The sequence below is a fragment of the Arachis hypogaea genome, chromosome 16 (genome assembly GCF_003086295.3).
Source record: "Arachis hypogaea cultivar Tifrunner chromosome 16, arahy.Tifrunner.gnm2.J5K5, whole genome shotgun sequence".
NCBI classification, from domain to species: Eukaryota; Viridiplantae; Streptophyta; class Magnoliopsida; order Fabales; family Fabaceae; genus Arachis; species Arachis hypogaea.
This window is the reverse complement of record NC_092051.1, coordinates 53676160-53694100: the sequence shown is the minus strand read 5'-3', so window position 1 is coordinate 53694100 and position 17941 is coordinate 53676160. Positions and strand designations below refer to the sequence as shown.

Below are 17941 nucleotides of genomic sequence, written 5' to 3'. Positions count from 1 at the left end.
TTGACCAAGTCTGATTTAGAGGCGAAGAACAGAATGTAGATGCTGTCAAATCTTGATGTCCATGCATTCAAATGAGCATTTCAGGAGCTACAAAGGTCCAAATGACGCAATCTCAACGGCATTGAAAAGATAACTTCTAGAGCTTTCCAGCAATATATAATGGTTTATACTTTTATTTGAAGGATACTACCCGTATTGGGCGTTGAACGCCCAATTCACCCCCCTTTCTGGAGTGACCATAGAACGAGCTATCACAACAAGAAAAACATCCATTTAGGTACACTTGAAAAGTGTAGCCAAAAGTAAAAAAAATGATGTCTTAGGCTACGGCTACGCTTTCTGGCTACGGCTATGCTTTTTGGGGTGATTCCTATTCGGCCGTTGCCTATTCTCAAAGGCTACGCTTTTGACGTTTGAGAATAGGGTGCGCTTTTCAAGTGATGTTGTCCAGGACCAAAGGCTACGCTTTTCAGCTTCCATTTTTTCCAGAATAGGCTACGCTTTTCAATGCTACTGCATCACCTGTAAAGCGTAGCCACATAGTCTACCATGGCTACTTTTTATAAGTGTAGCCTTAGGTCCCTCGTTTTTTTTTTGGTATACTATAGCTACTGTATATAAGTGTAGCCTTAGGTCTCATTTTTTTTTTTGTATATTATAGCTACTGTATATAAGTGTAGCCTTAGGTCTCGTTTTTTTTTGTATATATATATATATATAATTATCTAATAATTATTAATACAACATAATAGTTAATAATATGATTACATGTATAATAATTCTGCATTTTTATTTAAATGAGATGAATATTATAAAATAAAAATAAATACATAATAATACTAAATAATTTCTTTAAATAATAAAAATGATCTTTCACCAAAATATATTTCATTGAATTCATTAAAATATACTATCACTAAAATTAATTACTACAACATGAAATATTTCATTAAATTCACAAATTCACAAAATGAAATCTTTATAGTCTCTTTCATTAATCAATAATCATTGTACAAGTTTGCTTTATGATGCAAATAAAATGAGATCATACTATGAGAAAAGAAAAAAATAATCCTTAAAACACTTAAACTCTATGAACATTCCATATGAAAAAGAAAAAAAAAAGTGATACACATTACATAAGAAACTTGGTCCTTACACTAATCCTTGATAAATGTATTTATCAACATGTTTTGGTTCACTCCTCATTCAATATCAACATACAAATCTATTCTTCTTGCTGTATCACTTCTTCTGCCTTCTCTCTAGTCTCTCCATATCTAATTTAGCACAACCAAAGAAATTTGTTACTCTACCTTTCTACTTATAACTAATTTTTTCAAACCGAAACTAACCTGTTTAAGAGGCACTTGTGACAAAATTTGATGACACAAGACTTCCCATTTTTTACATTCTTGCACATAGTAGCAAAGTGTCTCATCTTTTTTCAGCACTATAAACATTGCAAAATTAAGATTAGAAACCAAAAAAACAACAAACAATTCTTTTTCTTACCATAGTGAACATGCAGAAATTTTTTGGAATCATTGTCACTCAAGTTAAGGTGGCAAGCTTTCGTGCAATACCTTGACAATGAAGATAATAATCAAAATTTTTAGGTCATACGAATGCCTAATAACCTACCTTGACAATGAAGATACTCCAATGCAACCACGACCTCAGTAGCATAAAATCTATGAATATTGAGAACTTAATGTTAGCTAGAGGAAAGTAGGAGCCATGTGCATGTAGTGGCATAATATTATTATACCTGGCAGCCTCTTCTTTAAAAGAAAATATAGAAGTTTAAATTTAAATTTTCAAAATATTGAGTTCTCTTGAATTGTTCGCTATTGGTAGAGGAAAATTCACCTATAAAGTTCTCATATATGTTGGAAATACGAAAGAGAAATAGGGAAGAACAAATTAAAACCTGCCAGTATCTCCTAATTACAAAGGTTTAACTGGCCTAAAGTGCTTTAAGCCTGTTCTCCACAGTCTATGATCTGCAAAACCAAGGTTACATAAATTTTAATGGAAGTCACCATTTTTAGGTTTTGAAGACTTCAACATTTAGCACAAGTTGAATATGTAATGATGTTAATAGAGTTTAATAATTTGAGACTCAGTATATGGTAAATTAATGAAGCACTTGAATAGAGTCCAAACCAGTTGTTCTCCTTCTTTTACAGTATTTTTTGTGATGCAGTTGTGAAGAGGATCCACATGTTGGCTATCATTGAGTTGAACACCAATAAAATGCTGTACTTCTCCCTGTTGAACCGAGTAAAAAAAAGTGCTTATCCATCCAAAACAAAATTTGTGTGGCAAAATATTAAAAGAGCTAACTTCTTCACTTGATTATGATAAGTTATACCTTCTGGTCACGCATAGGTTGCATATGGAACAAGTTCCAGAACTTTTTACCTGATGAGTTGAGCAGAAATAGCTTCAATAGCAATAATAGAAATAATAACTGCAGATATCATTAACCTAACAAAACTATTTGTACAAAATTAAGCTATCCAATTTAGTAGCCAATATTATAACTATAGAAACAGAGATCATTAACCTGATCAGTACTTTCTTTTACCCAGTTTCTATTACAATCTCTCTAGTACATAGCAATACAGGGAGTAAGGAAAAGATGGTCATACTGTCATACCATATTTCGCAATATCTACTCATGCATCCACTCCCAAAAGCTACTAAATACAAAAGACAGTGAAACTATATATATATACAAAAGTATAAAATCTATCTTTAAACATAGTTCTTGAATCTTGACTCTCATTTTTATAGTTCAAGCTACAAGGGCTAACCTCAGTATACAGTTTCTCTAGAATGACAAGGGCATTTCGATGATAGGCTCTCTAAGCATCAACCTATCAAATGGGAGAACAAATGAGAAAGAAAACACAAGGCTCTCTCAATTTTCAACACATAGGCCATAATGGTTAAGCAGCAGAATTAGCTGGAATAAACTTAACGGAAACACTATTAACACAATGACGTTCATCAGTGGGTGTCTTGAACCCCTCTCTTTTGAAAATATGACCCAAATGGCCACCACATGATACACAAGTTATCTCAGTCCTCCTCCCATCTGGGTCCGACTGAAAGTGGTTTATTCAATCAATGTTAGCGAAGGAAAAAAAAAGAGAGATGAATATCCAAATATTGAATAAGAAAAAGAACTCACTGAGCGATTGATGGCACCATGTAAACCCTCAAAGAAAGCAGGCCAACCATAACCAGAGTAAAATTTAGTGGAAGACCTATAAAGAGGAGTTGCACACCCAGCACAGTTGTAAACCCCTTCTTCATAGAACCTGTTATATTCTCCAGTACCCTTCAATTTGCACAAGTTCCCATTGCAGTCACGTATTCTTAAATCTCAACTCAACTCACTTTATAACCAATTTCATGTCTTAAAAAGAACTTCTTAGATTGTGTTTAAACCCAGATATATATTTTCCAAAAACTACCAATGATTCTAAGAAATGGCACTAAAATAACTCAAAACAATGAGAACAGAAAAGGTTGGGGAATTGAATTCATACTCAGTTCCCTTTTGGCCTAGGATCCTGAACTACTCAGGGGAGAGAATGGCCCTACATTCGTTCTCTGATTTCTGAATGTGAAACCCTGTTGACCTTGCTATCCAATATTCACTCTTTCTCAAAAAGCTTTCTGCTTTCTCACACTGGATTTGCACGCAAGCCGTTTCTTATTTATAATAATAATGATGATGGAACCCCATTTGGATAAATAATCTGGGAAATTAGGGCAATCACTTGATAAACTTTGACTTCACTAGTTCACTAGTTCACCATCTATACCCACATTTAGATCCTTCTGCAACTCACCTAATTAGTACGACCACTACTACACTTATGAACAATACTTATCTTCAAGAAATGGAAAAGAGCTGCAATAGGGGACTGAACTAACCACTTAGAATTTAGAAACATTCAAGATTACAGCTCTTGAATCAAATTCCTTCCTATCAAGTTCTACAATGATCAGAATTTGAAATTAATCGACACAAACTTCTGAAACTAAAATAACTGTTATAACAGATGCTAGTCTAATAGATATAGTGCAGCAAATTGTCAAAATATGAAATAAACTAACTTCTTATTTCTAACTAACTTGACAGTTACAACAAATTAACTAACTCACAAATTCTCCAACCCAAAGCAAACTGAAAGTACCTCCTCATTGTCACCCTCAAGATCTGAATGTGGCTCAGTAACACTACAAGCAATTCCTCTCTTCCCTCTTTATTCCCTCTATGAGTGACTTGTTGAGTCCGTAATAAACAAGAAGACAATCAGAAACTATACATGAATGCGAGTTTTATGAAAGAGTGTGATTAGAATATTTGAGCTGAGACTCCAATGCCAAGTTATAGGAATCTATTCCAAAACAAGAAGCTAGAGCAATAATGATTTCTTCAAAGATATCCAAAGCCTAATGTTTAACAAGAGTGCCATTCAACTCTTGGTCAGTTTAGATAAATAACATGTTTCCCAAAATTTGTTGCATATCATAGAAAATGAAACGCAATTTTGGACAAAAAAAATTATTAATCCTCAACATGCTTAGGTATTAAGGCTGCATTTGGATTCAGTCTCACAAACAAAAATACAGAGAAAATAGACAAGCTGTATATTAAGTCACAGTTCACAAACCCTAAAATACCACACATCTTCATCAACAACATCATGCATGTTATCAAATCACAGTTCACAAACCCATATTTCATAGATTAAAACTCCCAAATTATAACACCTGAAATCGGAACCCTAAACCTCTGAAATTTCAGAACCAAATAGAAATCAATACATACATATTCAACGATGTGAGCACAGAGAAGACGATGATGAGAAGCACGGAGATGACGATGGTGACGGTGGCGTAGCAACATGATGAGGGAAAATCGATTCCACATAAACTAATCGGTAAGTGTATCAGGTCGCATCAAGTAGTAAAACTCACGAAAGTGAGATCGATCCCACAGGGATTGATGGATTAAGCAACTTTAGTATGGTGATGAATTTAGTTAAGCTAATATTTGGTAAATTGAGTGAAATTGGTTTGACAGAACGTAAATTGCAAGAAAGCTAGAGTGCAGAATGTAAATAGACGGAAAAGTAAATGGCAAGAAGCTTAAATGACTGAAACTTAAAGTGCAAGAAATTAAAAGAGCTTAAACTTAAATTGAAAGAAAGGTAAATAACTGAATCTTAAATTTCATGAAAGTAGAAGTGTAGAAACTTAAATGGCAAGAAAACTTAAATTGCATGAATTATAAAGGGAATTGGGTGCAAGGAATCAAAACAGGAATGGAAAATATAAATTGCAGTGAAATTAGAGAGATCTAAGTTGAAGAAATTCAAAGAAAATGATTCATCAGGGATTGGAGATATTATAATCCTTCATGAATCAATATCTTATCTTCTCTCTCTTCTTTTTCAAAACTACCTAACTAACTCTTCCCTTCCTTAATTTTCGAAAACTATCTCTCTTCTTTTTCAAAACCTCCTAACTAACTCTCATCTCTCTTAATTTTTGAAAAATTCTTCCTCTTCTCTCTCTTCTATTTTCGAAAATTCATTAACTAATTTTCAATTCTTTTTAAATTATTAACCATATTTTTTGAAAATTATTTAATAAATAAAATAAAAAATATTTTAATTCTTATTTATTTTATCTATTTATACTTCCTCTCTTCCCATCTCTATGATTCAAACTCTTCTTCTTTTCCTTCTTCCATGTTCACTTTTCTCTATTATTCTCTCTTCGTTCTTCACATCTGACTTTAAGGAGAAACTTCTTGCCAATTGGCACAAAGAGCTTTCTTCTTTTCCATCGTTCTTTTCTTTTCTTCTTATTTATGACCAGAAACAGGGATAAAGAACCCCTCTTGACTCCTGATCCTAAACCTGAGAAGACTCTAAGGAGGTGTTTACAACAAGCTAAAGCACAACACTCTGGAAGAGACCTTTCAAAAAGTTTTGAGCAAGAAACAGAGGACATGGCCGAACCTCAAGAGGAGCCAAGAAAGGTCCTTGGTGACTTCACCATGCCTACCTCTGACTTTTATGTTAGAAGTATCTCAGTACCTGCCATTGGAGCTAACAATTTTGAGCTTAAACCTCAGTTAGTCTCTCTTTTACAGCAGAAATGCAAATTTCATGGACTTCCAATTGAAGATCCACATCAGTTTTTAGCTGAGTTTTTACAGATATGTGATACTGTAAAGACTAATGGAGTAGATCTTGAAGTCTATAAGCTGATGTGCTATCCCTTTGCAGTAAGAGACAGAGCTAAATTTTGGTTGGATGCCCAACCTAGAGAGAGTCTTGACTCTTGGAAAAAGCTAGTTAATGCTTTTCTGGCTAAGTTCTTTCCTTTTCAAAGGATGAGAAAGATTAGAGTCGAATTTTAAACCTTCAGACAAAGAGAAGGTGAATCCCTCTATGAAGCTTGGGAAAGATACAAGCAATTGATAAGGAGATGTCCTCCTATCATGCTCTCAGAATGGTCCATCATAGGCATGTTCTATGATGGCTTGTATGAGATATCCAAGATTTCATTGAATAGCTCTGTAGATGGATCCCTTCACTTGAAGAAAATGCCTGTAGAAGCAAGAGAGCTCATTGAGATGGTTGCAAAAAACCAGTTCATGTACACTTATGAAAGGAATTCTGTAAACCATGGAATCCCTCAAAATAAAGGTGTTCATGAAGTTGAAATTCTAAATGCCATCCTGGCTCAGAATAAGATATTGACTCATCAAGTCAATATGATTTCGTAGCATCTGACTGGAATGCAAACTGCAGCTGGCAGTAATCAGGAAGCTTCTTCTGAAATAGAAGCTTATGATTCTGATCAACCTACCATGGAGGAGGTGAATTACATGGGAGAACCCTATGGAAACACTTACAACCCTTCATGAAGGAATCATCCTAACCTCTCATGGAAGGATCAACAGAAACCTTAGCAAGGTTTCAATCAAGGTGGAAGGAACCAGAATAGGTTCAATAACAGACCACCAATTCCATCTTCTCAAGGGAATATGGAGACCTCTAAGCAGAGCCTTTCTGACTTAGCCATTCTTGTCTCCAGTCTCACTAAGACCACCCATAATTTCATTAATGAAACAAGGTCCTCCATTAGAAACTTGGAGGTACAGGTTGGTCAACTGAGCCAAAGGATCCCTGAGACTCCTCCTGACACTCTTCCCAGTAACACTGAGGTGAATCCAAGAGAAGAGTGCAAGGCCATAACCATGGAGGTAGAGGCTAAAACAAGGGAGATTGGGAAGGCGTTGAACTCCAGTAAAGAAGCCTTCACTGGGAGTTCAACGCCCATAATGGCAGTAAGCCTGGCGCTGAATGCCAGTGAGGAACTCCTCACTGGGCGTTCAATGCCCATCCTGGCAGAAAAGCTGGCGTTGAATGCTGACGAACGAATTTTCTGCTAGTAAAGAAATTCACAAATAAATTCTCGTTGCTAGTATAGTTTCTAAACCAACAGAGAACCCTTTCGTACAAAAGTTTTGGTTGTCACTAAAGCAAACCCAATAGAATTAATAAACCAAAGTATTTAAACCTCGGGTTGTCTCTCAAGGAATTTCAGGGAGGTGTATTTATTATTGGTTATGGAAGATTATCTTTTTGGGGTTTTTGAATAAGGAATAAGAAAAAGTAAATTGTAAGAATTAAATTAATGACTAATAAAACTCTTGGCAAGGTATGAGAACTGAAAATCCTATCCTAGTTATCCTTATCAATTGTGATGAGAATTGTTTATTGCTCCCACTTAGTTAACCCTTACTAAATAAAGGAAAGTCAAGTGGACTAGTCAATGGGATTCCTCAAGTCCTAGTCAACTCCTGAGGAAAGATTAGCTTTAGAGGGATCCAGATCAACCAGCAAATTCCAATTTTCAATCAACAAGGAGTTTGATAACTCAAGTGTTACCAATTACTCAACCAAAGCCAAAAGGGGAAAAATCCAAATTATTTATATCATAAATAGAAGAAAGCAATCATAAATCTGAAATATGTCAAATTGTATTAAATAAAGAAAATCAAGTTTGACATTGGAAAGTTCATAAATCAAATTGGAAAAAATAAACAACTAAGTGATAGAATAAATAAAAGTAGAAGAGAAAATAAATTAAAGGAACATTGAACCTGGAATTGAAAAGACGAAGAAATCCTAATCCTAAAACCTAAGAGAGAGGAGAGAGCCTCTCTCTCTAAAAACTACATCTAAACCTAAAATTGTGAATTATGAGAAGTGTATGTATGAATGGATTGATTCCCCCACTTTGTAGCCTCTAATCTGTACTTTCTGGGCCGAAAACTGGGTCAAAAACAGCCAAGAAATTGCCCCCAGTGATTTCTGATACGTCCAGCACGCGGCAAAGTCACGCATATGCGTCGTTCACGCGTACGTGTGGATTGAATTTTCTCCATGTCACACGTATGCGTGATCCATGCGTGTGCGTCACCTATCTTCAAAGCAGCTATAACAAATTATATATCGTCTTAAAGTCCCAGATGTTAGCTTTCCAACGCAACTAAAATCGCCTCATTTGGACCTCTGTAGCTCAAGTTATGGACGATTTAGTACCAAGAGGTCAGGCTGGACAGCTTTGCAATTCCTTCAATTTCTTGTATTCCTTCCACTTTTGCATGCTTCCTTTCCATTCTCTCAGCCATTCCTGCCCTATAAACCCTGAAATCACTTAACACACATATCAAGGCATCGAATGGTAATAAGAGAGGATTATTAATTAGCAATTTAAGGCCAAAGAAACATGTTTTCAATCATAGCACAAAATTTAGGTAGGAAAATGTAAAACCATGCAATTAGTATGAATAAGTGTGCAAATACTTGATAAAAACCACTCGATTGAGCACAAGATAAACCATAAAATAGGGTTTATCAAAAGCCAACTAGGTAGCACTGGTTGGGTATTCAACGCCCAAACACACAGGCTTTCTGACACTGAACGCTAGTGAGGAACCCCTCACTGGGCATTCAACGCCCAACCAGGTAGGCTTTCTGGTGTTGAACGCCAGTGAGGAACCCCTCACTAGGCATTCAACGCCCAACCAAGCAGCCATTCTGGTGCTGAACGCCAGTGAGGAACCCCTCACTGGGCGTTCAACGCCCACTTACCCAGGGAAGCTGGCATTGAACGCCAGCAAGGACATCCCTGCTGGGCGTTCAACGCGCATAATGCTAGAGGCTCCAGTCAAGGTGGACAGCAAGGGCGTTCAATGCCCAATAAGCTAACAGAGCTGGCGTTGAACGCCAGTCAGAGCACACCCTTTGAGTGCCTAAATCCCACTCAAGAACCCTCTAGCCTAGAACCAAAGGAAACCATAAAGACCAGAGAGGTTCTTTTGAATGCACTTCTGCAGTGCATGAGTTCTCATGACTACTCATCCTCAGATGAGGATGAAGACACTAGGGAAGAGCAAGTTGTTTGGTACCTAGGAGCTCTAATAAAGCTAAATACCAAGTTATTTGGAACAAAGCCTCTGGATGAAGAACCTCCACTACTCACCAAAGAACTCCATGCTTTGGTTCAACAAGAACTACCTCAGAAGCTTGCAGATCTTGGACACTTTTTGATTCCTTGAACCATAGGCACAATGAACTTTGAAAAGACTCTGTTTGACCTAGGGTTAAGCATTAACCTGATGCCACTCTCTGTAATGGAGAAGTTGGGAATCCTTCAGGTACAAGCTGCATATATCTCATTAGAGATGGCAGACAAGGCCATGAAGAAGCCGTATGGCTTAGTGGAGGATGTCTTGGTTAAAGTTGAAAACTACTACATCCCTGCAAACTTCATTGTCTTGGACATAGGAGAGGATGAAGATGACTGTGACATCCTTGGAAGACCTTTCCTAGCCACATCTAATGCTATCATTAATGTGGCTAAGGGAGAACTAACCATAAAGTTAGGGGAGGATCACAACTTATTCAAGATGCCTCATCCCAATTCTCCATCTAAAAGAGAGATAACTGTGCAACACTTAGTGTGCCAACACTCTCTTTCTGTGGAGAGCTCTGTAGAGCCCCCGAACATCAATTCCAAATTTGGTGTTGGGTAGTCATCAACAAGCTCTAAGCACAAAGGTACTAAAAAAAGTACCTAAAGGTTGGAGGGACAAGAAAGTCCCTACTGAAGGCCTCTCACCTAGCATGAGAGTTGTCTTCACTAAGAAGCCAGTCTTACCACATACAGTGAGTCGTGTCCTATCTCTATAGCATGTAGAGCTCATTCATGAGAGGATAGGAAGAAAAAATTCATTGTCAATGGCGAAAATCTGAGCCCATACTCACCTCCATAAGGAGCTAAAGGTCAAGCTAATGACATTAAAGAAGCGCTTTTTGGGAGGCAACTCAACCTTACTCAACAACATTTATTTTCATTTTATTTTTCTTTCAGTTATTAGAGTCATGATCATGTGCATCAGTCAAGAGACAGAATTCACAGTAGTGAAAACAAAACACTCCGAATAGAGTGTCAAAGTTGAACGCCAGTAAGGAAGCCCTCACTGGGTGTTTAACGCCCTTAATAAGAGGTATTTATCGTTGATCTAGTTTTTCACAAAATAGAATTCCATTGTTGAAAGTATAGTCTAGACCAACAATTAATTCCCAAATCAAATGTTTAAATTCAAATCAATTATAAACCGAGATCGAGAGTAATTCAACCTCGGGTCGTTCTCCCTAGGAATGCAATTGAAAGTATTACGCTTTCGGTTGTGAAAATATGGGGATTTGAAATAAAAAAACGAAAGATTAAAAGAACTAAGCAATAACTGGACAAAGAGATAATCAAAATCGGAATTAAAGCGAGTAAAAAGGAAGATAGGATTAAACTAGTGAAAATGCTGTAAATGCATGAAGAGCCTTGACTTGGGAATAAGAGAATCCAAGGAATCCTATCATTACCATAACCACAATTATGGTAATTATCATGAGTTAATCTCGCTAAGTTAACCCCTAACATCGAGGAGTAAGTCAAGCAAGCATAATTGACCTTAATCCATAAGTCCTAGCTAACTGACCAAATTAGTTGATAAAAAGCTAGCGTCAATGGAAACAAGAGTCAACTAACTACCCAAGAATTATCACTAAATGTCAGACATTATGAATCTAGTATCCTAGGAACTCAAACCTCAAGTCAAGGTGGGAAAATCTACTCAAAATCTAAAGTAGGCATTTTCACAAACACCTTGTGTGCATAAAAGTAAAGCATGGAAAATTGCAAAGAAGAATAGAAAACTATAACCAACTATTCACAAAACCAAATATAAACAAGTAATCAAGCATAAAGGAAGCATAAAACACTAAATTCATCAATCAAAACTTCAAGAAACTCAAAATTGCAAATATGAACAAGGTAACTTGAAGCAAAGGAAATGAAAGTAAAAGCGCTATAATTAAAGATGAAATTGAGAGTACTTACAAAAGAGTTGATCAACATCCAAGATTAAAGCTTGTTATAAAATGCTACATGAAAACTACATAAATCCTAGGAGAGCTCTCCACTCTACACTACTTCTACTCCTAATTAACTATGCTAAAAATGTAAAAATGTGGCCTTCTACTCTAACGCCTTCATATGACTTCAATCCCCCTTGATATAGCACTTCATTTCAGCCTTCTAGCCTTCCAAAATGGGCCAAGAGGCCTCAAAAATCGCGAAGCACATGTTTCTTTAATGAAATCACGTGTAGGGTCCTGTGCATACGCACAGATGTGTGCGTACGCACACTTGGCTGAAAGTTGACCTGTGCATACGCATAGGTGCTTGTGCGCACACACATTTCGCTGTGTGTGCTTTTCCTTGTTTTCTTCATGTTTTCTCCCTTGTACATGCTTTCTTCCACTTTTGGCTATCCATCCTTGCCTCTAAAGCCTGAAATCACTCAACGAACATGTCATGGCATCAAATGGAATAAAAGTGGAATTAAATTGCTCATTTCAAGCACAACATTGCATGTTTTTACATTTAGGATCAAATTGGGGACAAAACACAAAAGTATGCTATTTTGGTGCTTAAGTGTGAGTTCATATGCTAGAATCCATCCAAATTGAGTCAAAATATATCATCAAATATGGACTCATCAATTCCCCCACACTTAAACAATAGCATGTCCTCATGCTAAACAAAACAAGGAGAATAATCAAAGGGATAATCAACTTATTGAATGCAACTATCTATACTCATGCAAGGTATACTATATACTTGATGACAAGTCATCTTATGTTAGTTTCATAGGCATTTTTCACTTATTTTCATTAGGTTTTATGCACTTTCTTGCACAATAAGTAAGTATTTGGGTTGAAACTTCATGTATTCCCAAGTCAATTAAACATGGTTATTTTTGTGCTTTTTCATAAGGTTTTATGCTACTTTTACTAGATGTTATGAATGATGCAAATATCTCATGATTATAGCAAACTTTGAGGCAATTGTTTGATTGATTGTAGGTGGATTGAGGCAAGAAAGAAGCAAGAAAGAAGAGGAAGAAATAGAGTAAAAAGTATTGAAGAAGAGAGGGAGATGCAACGTTGGTGGCACCGTTGATCCACCAACGTTGTAGGCAACGTTCTTGAAGGAAAAATGTGGGTGCCAATATTGAGGGCAACGTTGGTGAACCATTGATACGCACAAAACTTGTCTCTCAACAAATTTTCTTTGGCAAGTGTACCGAATTTGTCGTCAAGTAAAAACTCACAATAGAGTGAGGTCGAATCCCACAAAGATTGATTGATCAAGCAACTTTAATTAGAGAAATGTTCTAGTTGAGCGAGCCAGAATTTGATTTGAGATTTGCAGAAAATTAAATGGCGGGAAAGTAAATAGCAGAAACAGTAAATGCTAGAAATAAAGAGCTGAATGTAAATGGTGGAAAGTAAATTGCAGAATCTTAAACGGGAATGGGGTAATTGCTCATAAAAGTAAATGGCAGAAAATAAAGAGAATGGGTAAGATCAAAAATGGGGAGTTCATTGGGCTCAGGAGATGTTGCATTCTCTGGATCAAGTTCATTTTCATCTCTTCCTCAATCAATGCGTTCATTGATCTCCTTGGCAATCTTAAGTGATCGAATTCCAATTTCTTGGTAATTCAATCTCTCAAATCTTAATCAATAGCCAATTCCTTGGTCAATTACTCATGAGAAGAGATGAAGTATGGTCACTGATTATACCACATGCATTTCCCAAATCAAGTGTTTGTAGGATTATAGTCACATATCCATCCAAACCCAATTTGGTCCAGCATGAGAAAGCATTTCTAGCATGATCTCTTCATTTCTCTTTCAAGGTTCTGAAGAGATCCAAGTATGAATAGCTTCTTTTCCAAGATAACTACCCAATTGGATGAAGATCGAAAGCTTTCTAGTAAAATCAAGAGAAAAGATAGAAGAAGGAGAATGAAAACTAATATTGATCCATCAAATTACAACAGAGCTCCCTAACCCAATGAAAGGGGTTTAGCTGTTCATAGCTTTGGAAAATGAAAACCAAGATGGAGAATACATGATGAAAGTAAAACTAGAAGTGCAGAAAAAGTAAAATACAGAGAGTAGTTCTATGCCAAAGGCTCCCTAAAGTTTCCAACTCCCTAACTAATTCAAAGCTACTCCTATATATACTACTCTTCTGATCTTCTAGTTGGCTCTTCAAGGCTTGGGTATGGGCCTCTGAATCTTGAGTTTGAAGCAGTTATCCTTTTCATTGGGCTTAGCTTTGCTTGCAGAGAGAAAAGGTGAAGTAGGCAGGGACTTTGACTCAGGACGTTAGTGATGAGATATTTTGGAGGAAAAATAAATTTCTCCCAAAATACCCAAAACTAACCGGCAAGTGCACCGGGTCGTATCAAGTAATAAAAACTCACGGGAGTGAGGTCGATCCCACAGGGATTGAAGGATTGAGCAATTTTAGTTTAGTGGTTGATTTAGTCAAGCGAATCAAGATTTGGTTGATGGTTTTGTGACTTGCAGAATTAGATTGCATTGAAGTAAAGAGAACAAGAAATAAATGACTGAAACTTAAAGAACAAGAAATTAAATGGCAGAAACTTAGAGTGCAAGAAATGTAAATTGCGGAATCTTAAAGTGCAAGGAATGTAAATTGCTTGAAATGTAAAGGGGATTGGGATGTGGATTTGCAGAATTTAAACAAGGAAAAATTAAATTGCATCAAACAGAAGAGAGAAAGGGAATTGGGATTGAACCGGATATGAAGCAGAAAAGTAAAGGAACATAGAAAGCAGTAAACAGAGAAGTGAAATGGGAAATTTAGATCTCAGGACCCAGAGACTAGAAAACCAAGTCTAGATCTCAATGCCTTCCTAGATCCAACAAGAACAATTGCAAGGAAATTGTAAATTGCAAAGAAAAGAGATGAAGAACAATGAACCGGAAATGAAATTCAATTAACAGTAAAGAAACAGAGAGATCCAAGATTGAGATTGAAACAGAATTTCTTCAATTCTCCAATCCAAGATCCAAGACAAATGTAAAATGAAATTGAAAGCAATGAAAGCAAGAAATTAAAGTTCACTCAAGTTCAAAAGCTCTCCGAAAACTATTATGAAAATTCTAAAAAGAAAGCTCTCCGAATAACTTGAATTCTATCCTATTTATACACTTTCTTCCAATAATCTTCAAGCCTTGAGTTGGGCCTTTGCTCTTGGTGGAATTGGGTTGAAAGAGGCCTTGGTTGATTGCTCTTGAAGTTTGGAGAAGAACCGAAGTGAACCAATTGAACCGGTTTTGAGGTTAGCAAAAGTTGGACCAAAAGTTTGAGCCAAAGTTAGGGGTCTAACTTTGGCTCCAACTTTTCATATCAGTTGGCACATTTTTCTGGTTTGGACGTTGGTGCCAACGTTAGGGGTCTAACTTTGACCCTAACGTTGGCAATACCTTGTGTGCTAGTGGCGCCAACGTTAGCCTCCAAGTTAGGGGGCTAACGTTGGCGCAAACGTTGGCCCTTCTCCCTTTGTAATTCATGTGCCAACGTTAGCCTCCAAGTTAGGGGGCTAACGTTGGTGCAAACATTGGATAGCCAGGGAGGAATTCATGTGCCAACGTTAGCCTCCAAGTTAGGGGGCTAACGTTGGCGCAAACGTGGGATGGCCAGGGAGGAAAATTCAAGTTCCAACGTTAGCCTCCAAGTTAGGGGGCTAACGTTGGGGCTAACTTCATGCTTCCTGGTTCAATTTCACTTATTCCATTGTCCTCTCTTCACTTCTAGCCATTCCTCTTTGCTTCAACCTTTCTCCAAGCTTTCTTCACCTATCATTAATCAACCAAACTCATCAAAGCTATGCTCAAAATCATGAGATCTTCATTCTTTCATAATATGCAACAAATATAGCATAAAACCTCATGAAATGGCATGAATTAATATATGGTTGGTTCAATCAAGGGAAACATGAAAATCTACTCAAATAGCTTGCTTGTAGCTCAAGAAAGTGCATAATTCTAATGAAAACAAAAGAAAAAGACTAGTTAAAATAGGCTAGGATGACTTGTCATCACAACACCAAACTTAAAGCTTGCTTGTCCCCAAGCAAGAAATAGATTTATGCTCCAAGGTTCTTTCAATTAAGATGGATTGAGGAACACTTGTAAAGTACAGTGAGTGAAGTGATCAAGTATCAGTGGGGTGAACTCTAAATCATATGCTCATGCAAGGGCTTCAGTGCTCACTAGTCCTTACATATTGGGAGTCGTAGGTCTTTAGGATTTTCATCCAAATGGTATCATGGAGACCTCTTTATATGTAATCACCTTGAAGCAGCTTATAGTTTCTGTGCTTTGGCCTCGACTCTAAGTATCATGTCTCAAGGCGGCTCTTTAGATAAGCTTTCAATCAATACTCCTAAACCAGTTGGTTTTAAGGTATTGGGTGTTAAAGCACCCCTAAGGATTTACTTGCTCAAGCCTCTTTCCTTGACACACTTCAACCACAAGCATTTACTAGGGTAACAACTCTTTGAGTTTTTGTTTCTTTCTTTCTTTTTCTGCCTAGTAATTGATGCTCAGAGCCTTGGGCTATGTTCTTTTTTTTTTTTTTTTTTGCTTTTTCTTTTCTTTCTTTTGTTTTGTTTGCTGCTTCTTGGATCAATAGATTTTTGAGAATCTCCACAATACTTCTTTGAACTTCATGTCCCGCCTATGAGCTCCCATGCAAGTTTTCACAAGCATGCAACCTCAATACAAAATCATACAACTAGAACCACCACTTCTCCTAATCTTTTGCTTGCCTCAAAATTGTTTAATTCCTCAATCCTTCTTTTCAAAGAACTTTCGTGTGATGCATTTCTTGAAAATTGAGTACAAACAAGTTTTGAAGATAAAAATGTTGTGAATGATCAGACACCTTGCTTATTGAATTATAAAGAAAGAAATTATGCTATGCATGCAGGGGTAATAAAAAAAACTATGCTATGCAGATAAGCAGGGCAGATAAGGATACAATCCAACTTTCAATTACAGCAATATTTGATGCAAAACAATGACTTAACAATACAACCTGTTGAAGTTTACTTGCTTTCCTTCTTCTCATCATCATTGTTGCTGACCTTCATGTTCATCTTTCTCCTTTTTGATGATGTTCAAATCTCCAACAACTTGTATAACATTCTGCAATGATATTGAAAGTTGCTTGTTCCCCAAGCACTTGAAAAATGGTTAACTTTGCATGATTTATTTGCGGGCTTTTTGAACTTACTTTGGTGTGGGAACACCAAACTTAGTACCTTGCCGATGCATTAGATTAACCATGTGTGAAACTCTTTTTCTTCTTTTTCAAAAGCAATAAAAATGAAACTAGGAAACAGCAGAATAGTTAACTAGTTTATCCAACATGCTTGAAGCCAGCATTATGCAGAAGGTGAGAGTGTGTTTTATGATGAGATTTTGGTGGAACACCAAACTTAGAATCCTTCATTCTCCCTTAGATTGTTTTGGTGTGCAACACCAAACTTAGCTTCTTGCATTATAGATAAAACTAATTAACTTTTTTTTATTAAAATAGCTATGAACAGAAAACTACCTCGGGTTGGGTTGCCTCCCAACAAGCGCTCTTTTATTGTCACTAGCTTGACATCCTTCATCCTCTGATCATGGAAGTTGAGGTCTCTGTTGCCTTTGGTTTCCTCCTCTCACCGTAGGCTTCTCCTTGTTTTCCATAACTGCTTTCCCTTTCAACTCAGCAGCTTTTTCATTGTTCTTTGAGTCATCTTCATTGGCTCTTAGGGATATATTTCCCTCTCTCTCACCCAGTTTAGCAGGGTTTTGAACCATTTGTTCCATGTACCTTTCAATTCTCTTGAGATATGCCTCCTAGTTTTTCCTTATGTCCTCCTGCTCTATTAGTGTCATTTCTTGAATTTTCATAAGCCTTTCCATCATCATTTCTAGAACATAGAGTTTTTGGAAGTTTAGGACTGGTTGTGACTGTGTTAATTGTGGTGATTGATGTAAGTCATTTTGGGCAGGTGGTGAGGTAAGATAGGGTTGGAGGTGTGTATATTGGGGTAGTGTGTAGTGATTTTTGTTGGCAGGGTGGTGTTTTTGCAGGTTTGGGAAGTTGGGGTTATTATAGTTTAAGTCCCTTTGTTCCTGATGCTGAGATTCCCTCATTCTTAAATAAGAATGTGGTTTCCATGGTGGAAATTATGCATTCACTGTGGCAGAATGTAGAGAATCAATTTGTCTAGCTATTGATTCCAAGTGCTGCTGAGTTTGCTGGTGTAGCTGCTTGTTTTGATTCATGATTGCTCTTACTCCTTCAAGATTCATTACTTCCTTTTCTGAAATTGCATTCCGTGGCGTCTCAAATGAGTGTTGGTTATTGGCTCTTTTGTCACTGAACTC

General features: G+C 36.8%; 1 non-coding gene and 1 pseudogene across 1 annotated transcript; both read right to left on the bottom strand.

Annotated features, from left to right (window-relative positions):
• Positions 1 to 2292: 2292 nt before the first annotated feature.
• LOC112757091 (peptide methionine sulfoxide reductase B5-like) overlaps positions 2293 to 17941 on the bottom strand; it is a 64363-nt pseudogene continuing 48714 nt past the window's right edge.
• Positions 6437 to 6540, bottom strand: LOC112760846 (small nucleolar RNA R71). Its single transcript, XR_003181265.1, has one exon. It is a non-coding gene; the product is annotated as a small nucleolar RNA R71 (small nucleolar RNA).